The sequence below is a fragment of the Taeniopygia guttata genome, chromosome 2, assembly GCF_048771995.1.
Source record: "Taeniopygia guttata chromosome 2, bTaeGut7.mat, whole genome shotgun sequence".
Taxonomy (NCBI): domain Eukaryota; kingdom Metazoa; phylum Chordata; class Aves; order Passeriformes; family Estrildidae; genus Taeniopygia; species Taeniopygia guttata.
This window is the reverse complement of record NC_133026.1, coordinates 144,744,936-144,756,271: the sequence shown is the minus strand read 5'-3', so window position 1 is coordinate 144,756,271 and position 11,336 is coordinate 144,744,936.

The following is an 11,336-nucleotide window of genomic DNA, read 5'->3' as shown; positions in this document are numbered from 1 at the left end:
TGCTTACTAAAACCTGTCTGTAACTGAAATCCCCAGGGTAATAAGCTCCCTGTGAAACAGGTTCCTAAGTGGAAAAATCTGCACATCTCCAGATTAAATCAATAACAATTAAGAATTCTTTGAAATCTAATTGGAAAAGCGGCTATTTTGATCAGCACCATGATGTTATCTGGAAATTGTATTTTGTTTATCTACAGCAGAATGTTTTCTTCTTTGTGGGATTGGTTTGCCAGCCTCAGACACATCCTTTGATCTCTGAGATGATACAGTGAACTGAAACATGGGGGCAATCAGAGGGATTATCACGGGATGGGGAAATCATTTGATCTATTTTTAAAAGTAATTTTTATGAATAACTTTGGGGGTTGGTTATCATTAAGAAAGGAAGAGACGTCTCTCCCATCTTTAGCAGTGTTATATTTCTCTGAAGAAGACTGATTCATGTAGTTAATAATACTTAGCATTTATATAGTGTTTTCTAACTTCAAAGCACTCTACAAATACTGCTCACTAGAACTGCACACAAAACTTCTGTGTTATTACTTTCAAGGAGGGATGAATCTATTTGATGTCTCTCATGTTCCTGTGGATGGTTTTCTGTTCAGGGCCCTCTTTAGCTGCCTCAGGTTAACTGGGACAGAAAACCCCAGTGAGAGAAGAAAAAAGACTAAAGTTTTGGTCAAGAATACAGTGAGACTCTTTCAAGCACATGATCTGAAAAATCTCGTGCTCATCTTCAGAAGGCCTTCTACACCTTGCAAGGACTATCCCACCAAGTTAACTGAGTTCCTAGTGCTTATTGTAAGGACAGAGCACTTGTCTGAAGATATCTAGCAATAAAAATCCTCAACAAATAAAAGAAGAGATCATAAAAACTCAAGAACAGAAGACATACTGTGCTTTGTGTGAGCCTATCCAATACTTGAAACAAAACAAAATTGAAACCTTTGAACGATCTTAAAACTCTAAAAGGTTGGTGAGGTTTGGTTTTTTTTTACCCTTGAACCTAGTTTCCTTATGGTACACATTCATGCCAACAAATAGCAGATGGTGATGGCAGATATGTTCTAAAGCAGCTAAAACTGTGTTCTTTGCAGGAGCATCTATCATGCTGATAGGGCTGAACAGTCTGTACTGGCAGCAATGTCTGGACCATGCCAGGAAGGAAAGATCAAAACCTTTCTCAAGGTTTCCCTGGATGTTATTTCAAGTGGCTCTACAAACAAAGGTAGAATTGGTCCTGTGGCGCCTGGGCACTGCTCAAGGCAGGAATGCAGCTGTGTTAGCCATGTGTCTGCTCTGAAAGGGTGGCTTGGAAGAAGCCAGCATCAGAGGTAGAAAGGAGGGACCCTGGGTTCATGGTGCTCCCCTGTCCTGGCAGGGGCCTCCCCATCGTGGGGAGTTGAAAGCAGCTTTGCTGCCCTGGCAGCTGCAGGGCCTGGCTGACCCAGTGCTTCTGCTTGGGCTTACTGTGGTGCAACCTTTCCTCCTTTCCAGAAAGGTCTCCTAAGAGGTTTCTGAGTCTTCAGGCCTTTGGATTCTGTCTGGTTTGCTGCAGTCAGCTGTGACAATGTTTATTGCTTGCAGCAATCTGTTTACCAGGAGCTGGCAGAAGACCCATTTTGGAAAGGGTGCTAAGTCTGTCATGGATAAGAAAGAATTAAGGGAAGCTTAAATGTCCAAGGAGCTCATCAAGAATTACAGTTGCCCTGGCCTCTAGGAGATCACTCAATCTGTGCCAGCATATTAAAGAGGGACTTTTGAGGGGTTTTCAGATGTAAGATTTATCATTCCAGTCCTTCAAAACTTCAAGTGGCACAGACCTTGCCCTTCCAATCATTTTCCTTCTCCAAATACTTTGGCACAAGACTACAGGGTAGGATTATCTTACAGGAAGAGCAGGTGGTCTGAGAGTCACAAGTCCTGAGCTCTGAGCAGATCTGTCTCTGGTTTGTGATGTGGTTTCAGGCCACTTGCTGAGTTCCTGGTGTTGGGGAAAGCTGGACACCCACATCTCCTGCTGGCTCCAGAGAAAGCGCTGTTGGGTACCTTGGAACCAAAAATTCTTGACTATCTGGATTCTTTGATGTCTGTAATGAAAAGATGTGATTTCTCAACCTACCTCCATGGGGTATTGTGCCACTTCACTGATATTCATATGGCACTGTCAGATATAAACACTGTGAAAGAAACCACAGTAACCCCGTTATGTTCCTCTTAGTGCTGGTGTAGCACAAAGCCTTGGCTTTGAGGAATTGGCCAGATTTTTCTCTACAGCCCTCCAGGCACCTCAGGAAGCTGATCTCTCATATTTGACAGAGCTGGATTTCTCCAGGCATCCTGGCTGGTGATTTACATGGCCTTTTTTGTAGTGATACTCATTTTCCCCTATTCACACTGCCTACTGATGAGCTGATTTGAAGCTACCTCTTGCTCATAGGTTCAGTCTCTTGTTCAGTCCCTTTGCACTCTTTTATCTGATTGCTGAAGTGGAAACTGGGCCTTGCTCTTAGGCAGAAGCAGAGTCACAAAGCAGCACCAAATCCTGGCATGCATGTCCAAGCTTTGAAAAATGCAAGTGTGTTGGGCTCTAATAGAAGGGGAGGCAGACCCTGTGCCTGCAGGGAGCTCAGCCAGATCCAGCATTTTTCAGAGATGCCCCATGCCTTCATCAGTATGCAGATCCATCTGCGCTGCTGAGATATCTGCATAGTACAGACAGGGAGTGGGGGAATACATTTATAAATAGGATCACTTCATCTTTCCCTTTCCTGATATCCCCACTGTCCTTTATTCCCTATTGATGGAGGTGCTTCACTGCTGAGAGCTGCCAGTCCCACCCTACCTTCCTACCTGCTCTCATGTCACCAAACTCCTTCTTCTTTGCATTGCAAATGTGAGAGGAATGGATGGAAGGAGAGGGAAGAACAGGCTCCACTGGCTGCTAGGACTCTTAAAGTAACTTTTGCCATTCAATTAACAATGATAAATCCTACAAGTGATAAGAGACTGACATTAGAGTGCCTGCCTGCTATTTGCAATGGGTGTTTTTTTAATTCAGCAGCTAAATTCTTAGAAAGGTTGCACACTATCTACCTACCTGCATAGCACAGCAGCCTGCACCAGAATAGTTCAGAACACCAAGTACAGCTCACTCTTCCTGCTCACTGTGCTAGAAGGCTGTTAAATATTGTATGGTCACAGAGAAATTAAACATTGCTCCTACTCATGCTTACTCACAAGAGAAGCTGTTGGAGCTGGAGTCACACTGAATGCAGCAATCGTGTTAGTACATCACAGTAACAGTTGCTTGGAAGAAAAACACAGAAAAAAAATATATGAGACAGAGCTCTTTTGCAATTGGGTTGAAGTTTTTTTTTTTTTTCCTCCTGGAATCTCACTGTGATTTTCTGGAAGTCAGAATAATTCCAGAATCCCAGTTTTCTTTTCCTGTGCCCCAACACATGAAAAACCTCTAGGGAAGTTGTCCCATGAATTATTGTTGTTGGCCTTCATGTGTGTTTTTTTCTTTTCTCAAGCTCACACTAAACACCCTTTGATAAACAGATTTGTCCTTGTTTTTACTGACGGTAGATGTAGAAATTGAACTTGGCCCTCTGGCATCAGAGAACCCAACCCAAACTCCTTGGGAGAGACCAATATCCTTCAAAAAGTTTTGAAAAGTCACATTTTCAATTTAATTTTTTTTTCTTATTAAGGAAGTAGTAGAGGAAATTCTACAAATTCCATCATCTAACACTGAGGATGTAAATGTTCACAGATAATGAAACGATGCTTTCAGAAAGTTACTTTTGAACAAAAGATGAAAAGGATGCTGAAGGAATTTAGCCTCTAGACAGATGACTGACAGATTTGTCAAAAACCAAAAGGTCACAGCACTTGGGGCAGTTCTACTATTTCCCCTGGAAAATAGAAGTCCTTGCAATTGTTAAGTGATGCCTCTTGAAACATAATTCGTATACATCAATCCACACAGCCATGAAAGCAGGGGAGAAGAGCAAGTGTCAGATGGAGACAAGTGGAGAAGATCCATGGATTGGTAGTACAGTGCTGAGCAGGTGGCAATGACCGGCAGATCTGTCCCTGGATCCTGTAATGATTCAGTGGGGAAAACCTGCTCTGAAAGGCTTTGAGAACAGCTTTGTGTAAGATGAGACTTTCTCCTTTGGAAGACAAAGTCCATCTCCCAGGACCTTCACAAGTGTCCAGTGGGACAGATCAGCAGACTTTTTCTCTCAACTACTGTCTCCCAAAAGTCCATGAAGAAACTGTTCCCACTGGCAAACAGCTGCTGACCTCACCAAGGAGTCTGGGACAGCAAGATGAGCTTGAATTAGACAGGGAAATAATCCATTCCCAAAATTATTCACCCGACAGAGAGGGACACAGATTGTCCCTCACAGACAAACTAACTCAAATATAATGCTGCAGAACAGTGTTTTCTCACCAGCAAGGTACTTCTCACTGAGAGAAAGCTCAATGAGACACTCTCCTCAAGGTGGCCTTGCAACACATCCCTGGATGTCAAGTGCCCAAAACTGTTCTGAATGAGGTTATCTGGTGGAAATCAGATGCACTGCCTGGTTTCCAGCCTGGAAAAGGAAGAGAAAGCAGACAAAAGTGATCTAAGAGGGACAAGCAAAGGCACACATGAAGGGACAGTGAGATGGGAGGGAGAAGAAAACTGGGAGAAGAGGATGGGATAGGCAAGCAATAACAGGCATAGAAGATAATGGCAAAGATGCAATACTGGAGGTCTCAGAGGAGAATTTAACAAAAGGGAGCCCACTGGATTGTTGTACCATAGCTCATGAGCTTCAGCTGTCCTGCACTTTTGTGTGTCTGCACTGCTCCTCATGTTTTGTCCCTGTTTGTGTTTCCTCCACCTTGGCTGATGGAAGTCACCTCAGCAGCCCAGCTGACCACGAGCTCACTGAAGGACATCTACAAGTCTCTGTGTGTGGTAACTGTATCAGAAAAGGTGCTGCTGTCTGGGTAGACTCAGAGCAGAGTGAGTATAAACTCAGGGTTTGTGCTGAGCACCCATGCAGCATGTGCCCAGCATGACAAATGCTTCTTAGGGGGGCCAACTTTTGATTGATCCATATGTGTTTACAGGGCACCCAAAATATGTTTGCATGGATTTACATCCAGGAAAACTCAAGAAAAAGTATGGCAGTCTTGGGCATTTGCCCTGCAGGCTGACACTTGCAGGATGCAACAGATGGGCTGGCTGCCCATACACACCACAGCCTCATGTGCTCACTTCTGACAAATCCTGATGGAAAAAATGGCAATCCTGTGTCAAGACCAAGCACACAGAGAGCTGTTGTGGTATTTCATAATGTTCTGCATTAAAAAAATGCTTGTGGACATATAAAGTAATAGAAAATAAAGTCTTTGAGTCTTCATATATAGAAACTCAGACATCGACAGTGCAGAACTGTGGCAGTTTTCCCAGCTGACACTTGGCTCTGGAGCAGGAATTCACTCCATCAGCACAATTGCTACTCTGGTGGTTCTCATGTGCCCATGCACTTTCTCAAGCATCCAAATCCAGCACAGACACACCCTGACACTATCCCTGTGCAGCAAAGCAGCAGTGATACGAAGACTTAGTTGATAACAAGCTGTCAGGTCTGAGCAGAACTTTAGGACTTGCTGACACACTGCTTTAAGTCTACCAGTACATTTTCTGGTTGGTAGCCAGCTCTCACAACTTTGTAGTTGTCACTGTAAGATAGACCCCACAGATCAATCACCTTGCTTGGCAATGTCATGTCAGATTGGGATGACAGTGGATTTCATCAGAACCTGGCGTGGGTGCTTTTGTCACTTACTTCACATATAGAAAATCTCATCTATTTTTGCCAAAATTTAATGTGGATGATCTGGGAAGGGATGAGGAGGTGTAGAAAGGGAGAGGTGTGATAGCAGTGTCAGTCAGTCCCATTTCTGACATTTGAAAACAAGGGATTTTCATCTCGTATTCTGTGCTTTGTCCTGGCCAAAAAAAAAAAAAAAATTAAAAAAAAATGCAGTGTGTTAAAAATGGAAAGTCTGAACTAAGATGTTGTGTTCTGGAAATTTTCATTCATGGAACTTACCAATATTTTTTCGGGTTTCATTCTGACTTGGAAGAAATTTGGACTTCAAAACCATATTCCTCCTGGAAACAAAGTTATTATGGTGTCCTCCTGCAGTGCCAAACCAGCGTGGGCTCAGGAGGATGGCACTGCCAAGAGCACAGCTGCTGACTCCACTTTTATGTCTTGGTCTCACCTTCCATGTCAGAATGTCAATTTTAATACTTGTATAACCCCTGAATATTTCATGGGCTAAACTAAGGGGGTGTGTGTACAGATGTGAGATTTCTATTATGCCAAAATCAGGTAAGACAGAGGGTGTGAGAAGTCAGAGTAGCTGGAAAGCACCGTGCCCACCACTAACTCTCCTAGGCAATCCTGGACACGTTAAACTCCAGGAAAGTGAATAAAGTAGAGTTTAAGGCACAAGAAAGGGGAGAAGCAAGCAGATAACCAAGAGGAATAACCTTGACTGATGAACAACAGGATGTGTGCTCTTCTTTCATGTGGAACAAAAGGCAAACATGAGACTTCACCCGTGTTCTTTCTGCCTGAAAACCACTTCTGATAGCACACTGCAGAGGTGAAGTTAGAAGTCAAACACAAGCCCTCAGTCTTCTCTTTTACAACCACAACCAGAAAACAGACAGAAGGGGATGAAAAATATAAATTTAGAGCCTTGCTCGAGGGATCCTAAATACAAGGAAGGGACTGTAGGCACTTTGTAATTTTCATGTCCTCTTGGGTGTTCAGAAAGGAATTGCTGGAGGGAGAAACTAAAAATCCATTAATTACTGAGTTCGTGTTGACCTAGACTACCCAAGTACCTCCTTCCTTTTTTTCTCTTTTAAAATATTTTTTGAAGGATGTGTGGCACTCTTTGAAATCAAACAATGAACAAAAAATAGATATAAGCAAATCAAGATATTCCAGCTCAGTAATGCCTAGGAGAGACTCTCCAGATGAGTGATGGTGTACAACACTGCAAGTATTTTAGAGCCCTTCATGACCTGATGAGGATCAGTCAGCACCCCACAGAGACATTCACAATCCAATATTGCATTAACCAGAATAACCAATAGGCCAAACTGGATGTAGGAGAGATCTTGGTTCAGATTTTCTCTTGCTTGCTTACAGCACTGGACTAAGATCTGCCTCTAAACTTAGCTTCCAGCTGGTGTCATTACTGTCTTGGCTTTTCTGCACCTTTCTATGTTTCTCTGGTTTTGCTCAGAAATATTACCTGAGAATCTGCTCCACTCAAGCATCTAAGTTACAGGGGAGCAGGAAAAAAAAAAGTCATTTCTGATGAATTTTAATTTCTGAATGGAAAGCTAAAAATAATTCCCAACTAGCTGTAATCAAAGCACAAGTATAAATCACACATGATTCACAGTTCAGCATCCAGTGGGAGTTTCCTGGGAGGGATTGCTTCCCCAGGGACCTGATTTTCAATGTGATACTGATGTGTTTGGCTACTCTCCCATTTCTGTAGAGCACGAGTAAGATTCCAGCCTCAAGACTACAAATTCACTCGGGATATTGACATCTGCAATCAAACTGAATGGTTTCAAATGGACTCCATCCCCATAGGAGTCCATTTATTCTAATCTGTGGTAGGTGAGATACCTGTCCCTGTTTTGGCTAGTACCAGAAAATAACAATAAAACTTTCACTTTTGTTTCTCTTTCTCCTTAAATTTCTACGTGCTTTGAGCTCTTATGGACTTGAGAATTCTCTGCTAATGCAGGCCCAGGAACATCTCTGTATCTGTATCTAGAGACTTCTTTTCCTTTCCCTCCATATTTCACTGTGTGTCTCGGGTATTGTTCTGCTTTCTCCATTGCCAATGACTAATTTAAATCGTCCCAGTTTTCAACTCCCTCTTGGTAGCCTCCCCCAGTCATCCCAGAGGAATTTCCTGAGACACATCCTCTCCTTTCTTTCTCACACTCTGTCTCCCCACTCAGTATCTAATAATTTATGTAAATGAATTCATCAGTATCAAAATAATATTGAAGGGAGAAGGAGGGTCTGACTGATCATGGAAAATATGTGGACAGCTCTGGGAAAACAGTTTTTCTTTAAATCTCTATATCCTGCAATGCACCTCCTAAAAGCTGCCTTAATCAAGACTGCTCATGTCAGCCAGTGATACTTAAACAATCTTAAGACAATAATTTTCAGGTGAACTGCATTTTCCAGGCAGTAACCATAAGTCACTTCCTGCAGCTCAAGCCTAGCAGACCATTTCTAATCCTTAAACCTAAAATGATCTTCACTTATAAAACCACTCCTTTAAAAGAATGCAATCCCTTAAAATGACACTTTCCACAAGTGTGTTTCCTCATGTTCGATGCAGCAGTACAAAAACAAAGATTGTTTGCTGATGAATCTTTGGCATTTGCTAGCCCTGAAGCTGTGTAATTGCCAGAAAAGGGTTTCTCTGAGGCACCTGGGATGCCACAATCCCTTTTCCTCACTGGCATCACTGCTATGACTAAGAAGTTGTTCATTTATTACACAGAGGTTCATCTATTTCACTATCTCCTCTGGTCGTTTTAAGTTGTTCTGCATTCAGCTTTTATGCTGCAGATATATTGGGCTTGATGAATGCAGACAGGAATTTTATTTCATTATCTTAAAATATTCAAATTACACATGCACAATAAATATTGACAGGGAAGTGAAAGGAAGGCTTCACTGCATCTCACAGCACAAGTTACAATGGCAGAAGGGAGTGGGCAGGGTGGGTGTGAAGAGCACAGCAGAAAGCCTTGAGTCTTTGGTGCACGGAGTGGGGACTGATGCTGCTAAAGCCCTGAAGAATCATACCCTGCAAATGAGCCATCCTCTCCTTAGATCCATCTCCAAGATCCTCTGGGGGGTGTGGGATCTTTTATGTTTCTGCACTCATTAGCAATACCAAGGGACCAATAAGTAATTGCATAAATTCTCTTGCTCATATTTTGGTACTGTTTTGCTTTAATTGGTGCTAGAAAATGAAAAGGGAAGCATAAGATAATTCAGCCTAGAAAAGACCTCAGGAGTTCTGTAACCCAACCTCCTACTCAAAGCAGGGTCAGCTCTGGAATCAGGGGAGGTTGTTTGGGGCTTTATTGAGTCAGGCCTCAAAAATCTCCAGGGATGGAGAATGCACAACCTCTCTGGACAATTTCTGCTTACAAAAGCTCACCTTTGCTTGCAGTCTTGCATCTGGTATAGCTGCAGAATTTTTTTTTTCTCTTTTTTTTTTTTCCTTTTTGTTTTTTTTCCCAGCTTCTGGAAGCTACAAATAGTCAAATAACATTTTCTAGTTGAGGACCTTAAGCAACTTGCAGTCTACAAGCTGCCATTGACTTCCAGTGCTGTTTCCAAAAGCTGTCCTACTCCAAGCCCTGGGCAGCCCCCACTCCCTGATGTGTGCAAGGTCCTGCCTCAGGTCCTGCTGTAAGTCTGCAGGCACACTTGGCTCAGATTTGCTGCCTATTTCATAGTCAGGAAAACCCATCTAGAGAGGTCTGTGATGTACATGTTGTCAGTCTAAAGTCACTAAAAAAGATGGGAATTTCCATTCACTGCCCTCAGTGCCATTCTCTACATTACCTCTCTTGCTGTCTATGAAACTTCAGCCCAAGTTTGCTCTTAATGGAGTGGATTTATCCCATATGGGATTCACAGTCAACTCCTTAGCTGTCACTTGCTTTTATTGCCTCATCTTTTTTACTGTATCTTTTGAAATTTACAGTTAATTCATAGATCTTGTTCCTAATTTTGATTCTGTTCTCCACAGAACCATCATTCCCTGCTTTTCAAAGCTTTTCTTCACTGTGTTCTGGGCTGGTATGAATCAGACCAACTCCAAGACGCTGCCAGGGGCCGCATCAGGGTTTGCATTTTTATGTGCAGCTCTGAAATCTGGCAATTAAGATGCCAACAGACAAAGTCCTGCCTCTGGCAGCCCCTTTGCCCTTCACAGCAAGACATCTGAGCTGCTCATCCATTAGGCTCCTCATCACTGCAGCCATCAGCATCACACTTTATGGAAACTCACTGCCAACTCTGCTTTCCTTAAAATTCTGCCCTGTGGTCCTGGTGCTGTTTGAAAAGCAGTTTAGTTATTGGTGAGTGGGATGAGGGTAAAGTAGGGCAGACTGGGGAGGGAGGAAGGGGGAAGTGAACTGGCAGTGATAACCTCATCAGCTTCTCAAGATACGTTACCTCCTCTCATCACTCAGGGTCCCCAATTACAGAGGAAAACCAAAGGAAATGCAAAACTTCTTCACCAGAAATAAACCTTCCTTTGCAGCTGACACAGCACTGCTGCCCATGTCCATGTACCAGGGGTCTCTGTTATGGGAATATTTTTCCTCTGTGAGGAAATCCACTAACAAAATTTATTTCAGATTGATACAATATCAGATATTTTCATTGAAAGTAAATTTTCCTTTCTCCCCCAAAATGTCTTTATTTGGGGTGTTCCACAAACTCCACTTGAGACAGAAAATCAACATTTTGTTTTCAACATCTTTATTACGTGCCATGAATGATTTTAATTTACTTTTATTTGTTTCATAAACTTCCCCCTTAGAAATTTTTGTTCCAAAAAGAGAGAAAAATGTGCCCTGATATGACCGGCATTTTATGAGTTTTCTCCAAAATGAAATCCTCATTAGCTGATCTAATTTCTATAAATATTTTATCTTAATGAAATCATATATTTCAAAAGGAACATGGTTCTACCACATGTCTTCTGATTTTCACTGTACTAGTTTAAAGATGCTTATTCTAGGCTGCTGTAAGAACTTTGTTGGATTTTGCTATAACATTTTCATGGACCAGGTAATGCCAGTCGCAGGTAAGTACGGTGGGAAATGCCTTACTGACCACATTTGCCACTCCAGCCTCCTCATGTGTTATTTGCATAATAGGGGGAATATGAGTTACTTTGATTTCCAACAGGTATCCAAACTTTGCTTGAAGTAGGAACATTTAATTTGTCTGAATTCTTGGAGCCTGATTCCCCACATGGAGCCGTGCACAGCTCTGGCCACGCCGCTGTTGCCAGCGCCATCGGGGGCTCTGTGAATCACAGGGGCCCCCACAGCGAGCTGAGAACGAATTTCCCCCTGAGCTCCCTCTTTGAAGTGATGCTCCAGCACAGCCTCGCAGGCCACGAGCAGGCTGACATTTTGTGCAGCTCCTGTTTGGCAACCAGGCTTGAAATAA